Genomic DNA, 14,950 nt, shown 5'->3' on the forward strand with positions numbered 1-14,950 from the left:
ATTAAATCCTTTCTCTTCTGGATTCTTTGAAGCACCTGCTGTAATTCTGGCCTCGTGATCATGAATTCCCCCAGAGGTCTTTACTTCTCTTTCCACTGTGAAGCACAGCCTGGTTGGGTACAAAAATCTTGATTGGAAGTTATTTTCTTTCAGGACCTGCTCCATAACCTCCTGACATTTAGAGTTACTTCGGAGAAATCTGCTGTTAGTCGAATGTATTTGCCTTTAAATGTTACTTGACATTTCCCTTTCGCAGATTGTAATATTCTTTGTCCTGTACTTTTAACTACTTGACTATATGTTGTAGTGATGTACTTTTAGGGTCATGTGTCTGGGGTTTCAAATGCATCTTTCACCTGGATGTCATGTCTTTCCCCAAGATTTGGGACCTTTTCTGCTATCATTTTTACTGAAAAGTTTTTCTACACCTCAACCTATATGGCTTCTCCCTCAGGTATGTCAATGGTCCTAATATTTGGTTTTTAAAGGGTATCCCAAAGCTCTTGCATTTTCTTTTCATGTTTTTTCCCTTCTGTTTTATTCGGTCTGAAACTAACAATTGTAATTATTTGTCTTCAGGCTCTGCTGTCTTTTCTTTTGCTTGATCCTAATTAGTTGCTGGGTGTCAACTTGACTATATCTGTAATTAACCCAAGCAGCTGGGTATACTTGTGAAGAGGTTTTCTTAATTTAATCATTTAAAGTATAAGAACCACATTTAATTCAGACCTTTTGAGGTGGGAGGATGCACCTTTAATCTGGGTCACACCTTCTGCTGGCAGCCTGTATAAAGGACATGGAAGAAGGAAGCTTTTGCTCTTTACCTGCTTGTACTTACCTGGCTACTAACTCCATTCCTTCACTGGCAGGTAAGCCTACTTGTTGGGGAAGAATATTTTAAAGTGTGTGACTTTTGCTTTGGCTGCACTTGTTTAACTCTGCGAAGCTGTGATTCTTTGCCTGTCTAAAACACCTGATGGTCCTAATAAAGAGCTGAACGGTCAATAGCAAGGCTGGAGCAAGGACAGGCAGGGCTGACAGGCAGAGAGAGTATAAATAGAAGGAGAACCGAGGAAGAAGAAAGAAGAGAACAAAGAGAGGAGGATGAAAGGGGCCAACTACCCAGCCAGCCACAGAGTAAAAAGGAAAGTGAGAAAGATAAAAGCCCAGAGGAAAAAGGTAGACAGGGTAATTTACTTTAAGAAAAGCTGGCTAGAAACAAGCCAAGTTAAGGCTGGGCTTTCATAGCTAAGAATAAGCCTCTGTGTATGAGTTATTTGGGAGTTGGGTGGTGAGGGTTCCTCAAAAAGACAAAAAGGGTGAAGAGCCAAAAGAGTAAGAGCAAAACCATAATTTAATACCTACTTCTTTGGGGATTCCAGCTGAGACATCCAGCTTTGTAGATTGAGAAACTGCTGGACTCTTGGACTTCCTGTTGATAACAGCCATGATTGGACTAGCTGAACCACATCACATATTTTTATAATCACATATATAGCGCACCTGCTGCGCAGCCTGTATCCGAGACTGTGGCGAGGGTGTCCGGATTGATGACACAGAGACCAGTCGGTTGCGTTAGGAAATCTTTATGCTCCCCAAGAAGACTCAGGAGAACTTCCCAAAGAAACGCTTCCCTCCAGAAAAGCTGCTGCCATACATCTACCCACACGCACACATCTCCCACACACCTCTCTTCCTCCTCCTGGCTGGTGGTTAAATCCCTGACATCAGAATCGGTGACAGCAGGGGGCAGGAAGAAGTAGCTAGCCATCAGGAAGATCAAAGTCAGGGTGTTTCAGTGAGCCAGCCCTTATCGAGCCCTTATCAAGAACTTATGGCTCTGGTAAACATTTCTTAGGGCACTGGATTGTTTTCAGTAAACATTGTCTCGCAGCTGCCTGCTCCCAGGCTGATGGAGGAGTGGGTTTCCGGTCTGTTGTTCCCACAATATATATAATATAATATATATATTATATGTAATGTATACATATACTACTCAGTGTATACAGCTGCTAGCTAGTGTTTCTATTTGACCCTTAGAGCTTCTCCTTTCTTCCGTGATCTGTCGAATTCTCTTTTAGTTCATTTAACTGTTGGGTTTTTGATGTTTCCCATATGTCTGTATTGAGAATTGTTCATTTATTGGCATGGGTATCTTTTATGAGATTATGTGATGGCCTCCTTATGGCATTTCTCGATAATGCCTTGGGGAGGTATCAATCCTGGAATTGACTCACAGCAGAGATTCTCACTTTCTTACCATAATCTCCAAGGGGAACTTCCCACCATGTGTTTTCGTCACCTGACCCGGGTAAGTCAGAGCTCGGTGTTCTGATTTTAAATTCCTCGTATATGCTCAACAGCAATTCCTTCTTGCATAGTTTATGGATATTGCTTTCTTCCATTCTGTAGGTTGAATCTTTATGTGTGGGGTGTGTGTGTGTGTGTGTGTGTGTGTGTGTGTGAGAGAGAGAGAGAGAGAGAGAGAGAGAGAGAGAGAGAGAGAGAGAGAGAGAGAGAGAGAGAGAGAGAGGAAAGGATACCGAATCTTATCATATACTTTTTTCCGTTTTGAGGTGATCATATGATCTTTGCCCTCAGTTCTGTAGCTGTAGCTACATTGTGTCAACATTTGTGCAATGTTGAGTCATCCACTTGATCATAGTATGTGGCCTTTTGATGTGCATTAAATTTTGTTTGCTAGGATTGTGAAGAGAATTTTTATTCTGTTCATCATGGGTGTGTTGGCAATTGTTCTATAGCTGTTTTGGACTCAGGACAATACTAGCCTCATAAAAAGTTCTGGCAGAATTCCTGCCATTTGAAAGTGTTGCTAGTTTAAGAAGAATTAGAATTAATTCTTTTTAAATGTTTTATAGACTCTAGCGGGAGAGCCTCCAGAGCCTGGACATTCTATGGTGGGAGGCTTCTAATCACTGCTTCCATCTTATCGCTCATTAGAGTCTGTCTGTTTTCAATTTATTCACGATACAACGTTGGCAGTTTATGTGTTTAGGTATTTTCCTATTCCTTCTAGGCCTCCAGTCTGCTAGCATGCAACTTCTCATAATAGTATTTCTGTTATATCATCACTTGTTTATTTTTCATCTCTGGTTTTATTTAATTGGTTCTTTCCCACTTTGCTGTTGTAGCTAAGGGTAACCGTGCTTATATTTTAAAACCAACTGTTATACTAGTCTTTTGCATTGTTTTTGCTTAATGTATCCCTGCCCTGATCTCTATTCTTTTTCCCTACTAGTTTTTTTTTTCAACAAATCCATGTGGAGTTTATTGAAAGGAAAGTGAAGAAGAAAAGGAAGAGAGAGAGAAGTGGAGAAGGGGGAGAAAGGGGGAGAAAGGGGCAGAGAAGGGGCAGAGGGAGAGAGACTCCCTACTAGTTTTGATTTTGGTTTATTCTTTTCAGACTCTTTGATATATAATGTTTCTTCAGGCTGGCATATTTTGCCATTCTAGGCATAGAATGCTGTATATAGTAGCAAGAAATCTACCAGTCCAGTACTCTCTACCTCCTGTCCAGTTCTTTTCAACACATGCATTCATTAGTATAAACTCCCCTCTTAGAACTGCTTTTGCTGTGTCCTACACTTTTTTTCCCCTTCTGAAACAGCATCTTACTCTGTAGCTCTGGCTGGCCTGGAGCATGCTGTATAGACCAGACTGGTCAAGCACTCACAGAGATTCACCTGCCTCTGCTCCACAATTGTGGGATTAAAGGCGTGCATCTCCATGCCCAGCTTTGTGGCCTATACATTTTGATTTGTCATGGTTTTATTTTTACTTGTTTCAAGACATTTTGAATGTTTTCTTAATTTTTCCAGTGATTCATTGTCCACTTGGGACTATGTTGTTCAATTTCCATGTATCTGATATTTAATATTGTTACACTATAATCTGAATAGACACATTTTTATTTTCTTTGCTTTAAATTCTTTTTCTTGTTTGTTTTTTTTGAGTCAAGGTTTCTCTGTGTAGCCCTGGCTGTCCTGGAACTCTCTTTGTAGGCCAGACTGACCTCAACCTCAAAGATCCTTTGGTAAATATGTTATTTATGATTTATTAAAGCTTGCCTGAAGATTTGGAAAGCAAAGTCAGCCACAAGCTATAGAGGTCAGGAAGTGATGGCATAAACCTTTAATCCCAGGACTCAGGAGATAAAGGCAGATGGGTCTCTGGTAGTTTAAGGCCACCCAGAGATACATTAGAGTGAATCAGTCTAAAAGGGAATTATAGCTCACATCTTTAGTCCCAGGACTAATGAGAAGTGTATAAAACAGGAGCAAGGTCTCAGTATTGAGCATTCATTTTCCAACCACATTGAGAATAGGAAAACATTCAGTCTCAGGATTCTCCAGCCATGCTGAGGAGAGGCAGCAGGATCAGCCCATTCAGCCTGAAGTGGTGGTGAGAACTAGTGCCCACTACTTTGCTCTTATAATCTTCAGCTTGAAGTTTGAACCTGAGTATCTGTCTCTGGGTCTTTTATTTTTTCATGTTATATCCACCTGCTTTCTGGCTCCTGGGATTAAAACTGTGTGACACCACCAACAGCTAGAATTTTGATTTTCTACAACTTGTTGAAACTCAATTTGAGGTTTTCCATGATGATCGTCCTAGCAAACTTCTATGTGCTGATGAGAATGAAGTGTGTTCTGCTGCTGTTGAGTACAAAGGTCTGTAAGTTTGCTGGAGGTACAGTATGTTCAGTTCAGGTGTTTCCTGATTTTCTACATCTTTGCTCGTGAGGAAAGTAGGGTGCTGAAATCTAGCTATTGTTACATTAAAGTCTCTTTGTCTTTATGTCTAATAATATTTACTTTCTATATTTAGTGGCTCAGTTTGAGAGAAATACACACACATATTGTTATTGTATCTTTTTACAAATTGATCTCTATCAACATTCTCATATTCCCATTCATTCTTGCTCTTTCCCTCCCTCCTTCCTCTCCTCCCTGACCCCTGTCTGTTCCCAAAGTCTCCATGTGTAGATTAGGCTGGTCTTGACTTTAGTAAGTGGCCCAGGCTGGTCTCAAACTTAGAATTCTGTTTCCTCAGCCTTGTAAGTGCTAGGATGACAGGTGTACACTGTGTCTGGCCCTTTCTCTCTTTTTATTATTTCCACTTAAAGCTTGCTTTGGCTGATGTTAATGTAGTTACTCATCTTTGTCTGGAATTTCTATTTAAATGATATGGCTTTTCCCAGTCTCTTACTCTCACTCTGTGTTACTAGTGAAGTGAGTTTCTTGTAGGTAGCATATGGTTGGATTTTGTTTGTGTATTGTTTTCTAGTTGTTTATTGATGTAGTTGTCTTTGATTGGTAGATATAATGCATTTATATTCAAGATGTTACTGATAAGTATGACTTTCCTCTTGTTTCATTCATCATTTCTGGTTATTTTGTATATTCTCTCCTTATCTTTGTAATTTGGTTTGGTAGGTTTTTGTTTTTTTGTTTTTTTTTTTTTAGTCAGGCAGAATTCTTTCACGCTGCTGTCCTAGTAAGTTTCATACATTTATGTGCATTCATGGTGGTGGTCCTCATCCATTTGTATCTAGTGTAGAAATCATTTCCATATTTATTATAGGAATAATCTGACATCAATGATTTCTCTCTATTTGTTTACTTGAAAAGACTTTATTTCTCCTTTTCTGATGGATAGTTTCTCTGGGTGTAATCTTGGCTGACAGGATTTTGTTCATCTCCATCCAGGAGTTTGACTATAGCATACCATTCTCTTCTGTCCTGGCAGTTTTCTGCTGGGAAATAAGCTGTGTCTAATAGACATCCCTTTATATATGAGTCAATACTTTTCCCTTGCCATTTTATAATTCATATTCTGTCTCTCTTACACATGGTCACAGGCTAGATAGCCTTAGAAAAGGTTGCTTCATAGACGGTTCCAATTGAAAAGGAGAGAGTTCTATGCATATACTTTTTAAATTATGTATGTGCCTATATGTGGGCATGTGCACATGAGGGCAAGTGCACATGGAGGCAGGAGAGGGCTCTGTATTCCCTGGAGCTGGAATTACAGGTAGTTGTGAGGCACATAAGGTGAGAGCTGTTGTCAGGGACTGTGTTTGGGGGGGGCACGACTGAAATAGGAGTCAGCTGAGCAGCCCCAGGTTCATACCTGAGTGGGGGAGTGTGGATGAGGGAAAGGCTAGCTAAAAAGGGGTAAAGAACAGAGACACAGAGCAGATTCAATCCATACTGTATGCTCCCTTAGTTTATTCTTACACCATCTTTTGCATTCAACCAACAGTGAGAACAAAAGGCAGAAGACTTCTATTGTCATATATAAGGGGCAAAAAGACTTAACTTCCCTTAATCCTCCAGGTATTTGGTAGCCACACTTGCCATCTGGCTTTCAGGGTTAAGAGTAACTGCACCTGGGCTGAAACCTATTGTTATTTAGATAATCCCCTCCCCCAAGGCCAGAACATCCTGTAGCCACTAAACTAATGTCTCATGGACAATAAGACAGATCTAAGTTCTCCATTTCATGGGTCCTGACAAGCTGTAAATGAAGTAGGATTGCAGCGCAGAGCCTAGAGGAGACCCCCAGGGGACCACCTCACCATGTGGGCATTACAATCCTGTGAACATGGGTTACACTTGACACATTGAGTCGGTAGCAGCCTTTCAGAAGACAACATGATGGAAAATTATCTAGGAACAGTTTTGTCTTGGGCTCTTAGTGCCATCTCCTAGAATGAAACAAGGAAGGTAAAATGAAGTGATAATTTATCCCTGTGAAGAAAAGTGAAGAGGTCCACACACTCACTAGCTAGCTTGCATCATTATATGTGAAGGTGAGCATTAATGGGATGGTTTCCTCTGCACTCCATCCAGTGAGAGCTCTGGGGCTGACTAACCCCACCAGTCATGTTCTTGGGAGAGTTTCCTTACATGTGTTTGCTATGGACTATAAAGTTTTTCTTGGTTATATTCAAATGTAGCAGAAATGAAGAGGAGAAAGGAACCTTTTGTGTGTTGTTAGAATTTCCAGAGATATTTTCCCCTTTGGTTCTTTATTTCCTTGAACCATTTGAACATTACCTCTCTTCTGTCCTGCTCTGGAAACAGTGTTACTTTACAGTTTGGGCCCTAAGAGGTTGAATCCTAAACATAGAGCCCTGGGAGAGATGGTGCCGCTGGGCCAGAGGAACCAAAATATTTGAGAGCAAAATTTTACTTGATTTTTTTTTTTTAAGTAAAAGACCCAGTGTTGCGGTGAGCCCTTGAACTGTGACTTGTGTCCTGTTGTGTACCACACAACAGTGACTCAGCTGTGGGAAGGTCATTTCGCCTTACATTCCACAGACAATGTGGTGGCCCACACATGTGCGAATCCACTCTGAACAACATCGACTGGCTGACTTTCATAGGAAGTGGTTCTAATTACAAGAACAAGTAAAGATCCCAGAGGAGTAAGTGCCCAGATAACTCAATGAAAATGATATGCGTGTAGCAATAGCCTGGCACTTTTCCAGCTGGCTAAGTGAGAAAATCAAATCACACCACTGCAAAATGTTCCAAATGTAAGCATTGTTTCAAGAAAGAAGCCAGGGGGTTGAGGGTCACCTACCTATGGGAATGGAACAGTTAGGGGCATTTGTGGAAACTTTCTTTGTGAGGAAAAGCAAACCAAATGAAGCAGTCCTGCCAATCACCTCAGGATTGTTTTCCCATTTATGATCTGGTGCTCCACACACTCCAAGGCTCTAAGTGAGGCCTGCACTCTTCTCTATTCAGGAATGCCGCACCATAGGCCCTCACTGTGAGAACTGTCACCAAACTCCCTGTTGAATCAGATGGATAAACTCAGAGAGCATCGCAGACAGACCTGAGCAGGAATCCTCACCAGGGCAAAGGTCAGATTCTAGCTTCCATTGTTCCCCTCTGAAACCTTCCCTAGACTCCCATTTCTGTTAAGTTCACATGCCTAGTGATTTGATGTACACTTTCAGAAGACTCACTTGGCAATTACCAGCACCCCTCCCCTCTGACTCTTAGCCAAACTAAAGCTTCCAAATATTTGCCCTCCATGTCCAGCAACAATCGCCTCCTTTGCATTGATAGCAATAGGAAACCTAACCAAATAAGATTATTGATCCATAGCTACAGCAAGGAAGTCAACTGCAATCTCCTCTATTTGAGCAGAGACTCATAAGCAAGACAGAAGAGTGGGAATGTTGTGTGGGAAACGAGGACAACAGGTGTGTGGAGCCTGGAGGTTGTTGGCAGGGCAGTGATTGGCAGCTGCTAGAAGCTGGTGAACTATGGGTTTGGGTGGGGATGCATATGTAGCATTCTCTAATTTGGTGTTGGGGACAAAAGTTGGGGTGGATGTCAGTTACTAATCAAGCCCTGGCAATATTAGGCCAGCTGTTACAAAAGTTCCTGTTTGTCTACTTGGGCCATCACTAGAGATGGTGTAAGACTGGCTTACAGCAATCTGGCCTCCTGGGCTACTGTAGATACAGGGCTCGTCTCCTGTGCTGGCTGCAAGCTCTTATCTGATTCACGATCTGGTCACTGTCCCTTGTCTGCTCAGCCTCTAGATAATCAGGTAAGAGGTGGGGGGACATTGCCCTATATTTTAGAAAACAAATATGAAGGTCTTTGTAAATCTGTAGTTATAACCTCTCAACTGGATACAGAGGAAATGAAGTACAACTTTATCCAGATATTTTAATAGCATGTATTATTTACAAATATTAGGGTTTAGTGTGATATTTCATACACATATCCAGTATGCTATGATTCAACTCCCCTCCCAATCCCTAGTAATAGCCATCCTAGGTTCAGGCAGAGTTCCTCTCCCCAGTTCTCAAAGAAAGAACAAACCTTTCTTTTTGTGTATTTTTAAAAAATTACTCTGTGTGTGTGTGTGTGTGTGTGTGTGTGTGTGTGTGTGTGTGTATGTGTGTGTGTGTGTGTGTGTGTAGCTGGAGTTGACAGGTGGTTGTATACCAGCATGTGAGTGCTGGGATTTGAACCCAGGTCCTCTGCAAGATCAACAAGTGTTCTTTTTCTTTTCTTTTCTTTTTTTTTTTTTTGAGACAGGGTTTCTCTGTATTGTTTTGGAAGCTGTCCTGGAACTTGCTCTGTAGACCAGGCTGGCCTCGAACTCACAGAGATCTGCCTGCCTCTGCCTCCTGAGTGCTGGGATTAAAGGAATGCACCACCAACGCCTGGCTCAGCAAGTGTTCTTAACCACTAAACCATCTTCTCTGTACCTTTATGTGTCTGTCTTATTTCACTTAACGTCTTCCCATTTCATCCATTTTGCAAAAGTTCATTTTTCTTTATGCCTAAATTATACTTTATTGTGCATGTATGACATAATTTGCTTATCCATTTGTTAATGGAGATTTTCCCATCTAGTCTGGGTTCCATTGGACCTATTTTCTCTCTACCCACCAGGCTCCACAGCTGCTTAATGAAATAACCACTCAGAGACTTAATATATACTTATAATTGTTTTGCCAATGACTTAGGCTTCTTTCTGGCTAGCTCTCTCTTAATTATTAGCCCATAACTATTAATCTGTGTATCTCCATATGGCCTTATCTTGCTGGAGAATGCCTGGAAATCCTACCTTCCTCGTAGCTACATGGCATCTGTTCTTTTTCTTTTCCCTGCCTTTTCGTTTGGAATTCCCGCCTAGCTAAATCCTGCTGTCCACTGACCAAAACAGCTTCATCCATCAACCAATAAGAGCAACTCATATTTGCAGCCTACAGAAGGACATCCCACACCATCCATTCATCTGTTATGGACACCTAGACTGATTCCATGCCTTGGCTATTGTAAAGAGTACAATAGCCACTGAACCACTGGAGTAGGCATGTGTCTCTTCAATATGGTTAAGTAAACAAGCTGGATCACTGAATCATTTAGTGGTTGAAAGAGGAGTGTGTGTGTGTGTGTGTGTGTGTGTGTGTGTGTGTGTGTGTGCGCGTGCACGCTTTACTTTTCATTATGTGTATGCATTGTATACTGGTATTGTATACATATATACGTTATGTATACACTGGATATATGAGTACATTCTGCTTCATACATTCCCTCCTTCCCTGCCTCTTCCTCAGCTCTCCCCCTCCTATGAATCCCCCCTTTACCCCAGGATGTTTTGCTTCTACTTTCATATTGTTGCCATGTAGGGGTCCTTGATCAGTTAATTTTCTCTGCCACTTAATGAATTTAAAGGCAAGGAAAATTCTTGATTGGCGAAATCTAAAGACCACAACTAGGAGCAGACAGAACCAGGAGTTGAAGAAGAGCATGCTATGGGCACCCAGAGAAAAGGACCTTCCACAAAGCAGAGGGGGGACTCAGGAAGCCAAAATCTAATTTCTTCTCATGGACTAGTGTCTCCCTCCCCTAATTTATCATTGATCAGTTTGAAGAAAGACTGGATGATTGATTGGCCCACAACAGTTGTATAACAAGTGTTGATCTAGCCTTGAACTTGTTGAACCAATCCATAAGCAGAGGCCTACCAGTGGGAGAAAAAGGTCACAAGGCCTTTGTTTTAGAACTGTCAGGCTTTTGTCTCAGGTCCCAGGGTGACAAGGAAGAAGCCGCCATCTTGAAAGTTCTCCACCCTTATTACCTAGCCATGGCCCCTCTCCCTATCTGTCTGCCTTCCAGGGAGTCTGCCTGATTTCCAGTGTCTCAATATCATATATACACTTATGATTTTATATATCTATGTGGCATCTGGAACCACAATGAGGGGTCATAGGTATTTGTTGTTCTAACACAGTCTCAATTGATACAGCATGATTTCAACAGTTGGCTCCAGTTTCTTGCAAATGATAAAATTTTCTTTATGGCTAAAAGGTTCCTATTTGTACATATGTATACCATTTTTTCTTTATTCATCTTCTGTTATTGAACGTCTACATTGGCTCCATAGGTTAGCTATTGTGAATAGGGCTGTGATAAACACTAATATACTAGTTTCTCTGTGTAATGGTGACTTTTAGTTCTTTATGCTAAAGAGTGCTATAGTTGGGTCATACAGGGTTCTTGTTTTTTGTTTTATTGAGCAACCTCTGTATTGATTTCCATAGTGACTGGACTAGTTCCCTCACAGGTGTATAAGGTGCTCTCATGTCCATTTCCCTGTGAGTATTGATTATTATATATTTTGTATTGATTGCCATTCTGCCTGAGGTAAGGTGGAATATCACTGTAATTTTCCTGGTGGCTAGTGAGTTAAACATATTTTCCTATGTTTACTGACAAAATGTCTGTTCATTAGTTCATTCATTAATTAGGTGATTTGATTTCTTGTGCAGTTTTTTTTAGTTCTTTGTATAGTCTAGATATTAAGCCTTTCATATATATATATATATTTAGCTAATGCAGATTTTTCTCTAATTCTCTAAACTGCCTCTTAAATTGATTGGCTGTTTCTTTCTCTGAACTGAAGCTTTTATTTTGTGAGGCCCCAGTTATCATCTGTTGGTGTGATTTTCTGAGTGAATAGAGTCCTATTCAGAAAGTTTTGCCTACATCTTTCTCTTGAAGTGTTTTCCCTACTTTTTCAGTTTCAGAATTTTATGTCCTACATTCAGGTCTTTAATCCATGCAGAGTTGATTTTTATACAGGGTGGTAGAGATCTAGCTTCACTTCATTCTTCTACATATAGAAACCCAGTTTTCCTAGCACCACAGAAAAAGTGACCTTTCTCAAATGTAAATTTATTTGGCATCTTCATAAAATAAATCACGTGATTATTGCTGTGTGGATTTATACCTGGGTCCTCTACTCTCTATAGCACTGATCTATATTTCCAGTTTTGTGCCAGTACCATGGAACTGTATTCTATGTTGTTTTGGTTCTGTAGTATAATTTGCAATCAGGTATAGTAATATGATTTCTTGCTCAGGATTGTTTGACTATCTGGGGTCTTTTGTGCCTCCATATGAATTTTAGGATTGTTTCTTATAACTGTAAAGAGTGACATTAGGGTTTAATGGAGATGGCATTGAGCCTGTAGATTACTTTTGGCTTCTGGGATCAAACTTAGGTCCTTGTACTTGCATCCAAGCATTTTGTTGACTATTTCTCTCGCCCTGAGAACATTTGCATCTATGCTCATCCGTTTTGTCTTCCCTTGCCCCACCCCTCCTCCTCATCATTGTCTTTATTTGGCTTGACTATCAAGTTAATAGTGGCTTCATAGAAAGAGTTTGGTACTTCTTCCTTCTCTAATTCAGGAATATTTTGAGGAGCACTGGTGTGCATTCTTCAATGGTCTGGTAGAATTCTGTGGTGAATCCATCTGGACCTAGACTTTTTTTAAAAAAATGATTACTTTCTCAATCTTATTTAAATCTTATTAATATCTGATTTAAAATTGTTTATCTCATGTTGGTTTGATTTTAGTAGGTCATATGTATTTAGAAATTCATTCACTTTAGATTTTTTAAGTTCGTGGAATGTAAGATTTTAAGATATATCAATGATTTCTGAATTTCATTGGAATCCAATGTAACATCTCTTCTTTCTTTCTTTTTTTTTAAAGATTTATTTATTTATTTATTACATATACAGTGTTCTGCCTACATGCCAGAAGAGGGCACCAGGTTGAATTGTAGATGATTGTGAGCCACCATGTGGTTGCTGGGAATTGAACTCAGGACCTCTGGAAGAGCAGTCAGTGCTCTTAACCTCTGAGCCATCTCTTAGCCCCAACATTTCTTCTTTCATCCCCTTTTATTAGTTTAGTTTTTATTTCTTTTTCTTTAGTTTAGATAAGGGTTTGTTGATCTTGTTTGCCATTTAACATTACCTATTAATCATTTCATAGGTCATTTCTACTTTTTTGTGGGGACACCAGACCTTGAGCAGAAACCCACTTCCCCTTCGGCCTGGGAGCAGGCATCTATGTAATGTTTACTGAAAACAATTCAGTGCTTTAAAGCTTGATAGGGCTCAGATAAGGGCTGGCTCACTGAAATACCATGCCTTCCACACCTCCTATGGCTAGATGCCTCTTCCTGCCCCCTGTGGTGTCTCCCCGATTCTGGGGCCGGAGATTAAACCACCAGCCAGGAGGGTGAGAAGTGGAAAGAATGGTATGTAAATGGATGGCAAAAGTCCTTAAAAAGGGAAGCCCTTTTTCTTGGAGAGACTTCTCCAGAGATTTCGCCAGAGACTTCTCCAGAGATTTCGCCAGAGACTTCTCCAGAGATTTCGCCAGAGATTTCTCCTGAGATTTCTCCTGAGAGCTCTCCTAAGCGGACTGGGGTCTCCTCCTAAGCTGACTTGGGAAGCATAAAGTTTTCTTAAAGCAACCGACCGGTCTCTGTGTCATCTATCCCGACCACCTCGCTACATTCTTGGATGCAGGCCGCACAGCAGGTGCGACACTTTTTCATTTCTATTTCATTAATTTCTGCCCTGCATGAAGTAATTTTTTTTGGTATGCTATTTGGAGCCAATTCATTCTTGTTTTCCAAGGGCCTAAGGTGTAGCAGTAAATTATTTATTTTAGAACTCTGAAGTGTTTTAAAGTAAGCACTTGTAGCTGTATACTTCCTCTTAGGAAAGTTTTCATTGCATCCTATACATAACTTTTTGTATATTGTCTTTGCATTTCCATTTGATTCTAATAATTTTTTCTTACTTCCTTAAAGACTCAATAATTGTCTAATATTGTGTTCTTTAATTTCTATGTTTTTGCCTATATTCTGTAACTTCTCTTGATGTTGGCTTCTAGCTTTATACTGTATGGTCAGATAAAGTACAAGAAATAATGACATTTTCATGCACTTGTTAAGACTTGCTTTATGCCCTATAATATAGACATATGTCCTATAATATATGATTTGTTTTAGAGACATTCCACAGGCTCCCAAGAAGAATGTTTATTCTGCAGTGTTTCATTGGAAAGCTCTGTAGGTGTCATTAGATCCATTTGTTCTCATGTAATTTTAATGTTTCTTTGTTTTTATTGAAATGAGCTCTTTGTGAGAGCAAGGAATTGAATGCAACCATTATTATTGTATTGGAGGTAATCTGTGTCTTTAAATGTAGTATTATTATTTTTTATGAATCTTCATGTACCTGTGTTTGGCATATGTATATGTTTAAAATTATAATGTCCATTCATGGAATACTCTCTTAATTAGTATGAAGTAACTCCCCCCTTTAATCCTTTCTGGCTGATTTTATTTTGAAGTCATTTGTGTTGATAGAAGAATAGCAATACCTGGTTATTTCCTAGTTGTATTTGCTTAAACTATCTTTTTCCACCCAGGTTAACATCTGCCTTTGATAATGAAGTGCATTTCTTTAAAGGAACAAATAGATGGATCTGTTTTTAAATCCAGTCTGAAAGTATGTATCTCTAGTTAAAGAATTGAAACCATTAATACTCAAGAGTATTGATGGATGGTATGTATTTATTCATGCCATTGTGTTGATTTTTGTAATGTGGATATTTCTCTATTTCCCATTTGATTTCCTAGTGCTGTAACATGGTTTATTCTTTCCTGTATCCCCATGAATGAGCTTATCTTTCCCTTCAGTGTGAAGTATCTTTAGTATTTTTGTAATGCTTGCTTAGTGGTCATGAATTCCTTTTTTAGTAATATTTTTTATTGAGAATTTCACACATGTGTACAATATACTCAATCCCTACTCCTTCCTTCCAGTTCCTTCTGGTCCTGCCCCTCCCCAACTTCATGTCCTCTCTTTTTTTTTCTTTTAAAAAACCCACTTAGTCTAATTAGTAATGCCTGTATGTGTATGGGTGTGGAGCCATCTACTGGAGCGAGGGCAACCTACCAGCATCTACACCCCAAAGAAAAATGGTTCCCTTTCTCCTAGCATCCGTCAACTGCCAACAGCTCCTCAGTTGGGATGGAGACTCATGAACCCCTCTCCCACCCATATTGAACTT

The sequence above is a fragment of the Mesocricetus auratus genome, unplaced genomic scaffold, assembly GCF_017639785.1.
Source record: "Mesocricetus auratus isolate SY011 unplaced genomic scaffold, BCM_Maur_2.0 Super-Scaffold_100010, whole genome shotgun sequence".
Lineage (NCBI taxonomy): Eukaryota > Metazoa > Chordata > Mammalia > Rodentia > Cricetidae > Mesocricetus > Mesocricetus auratus.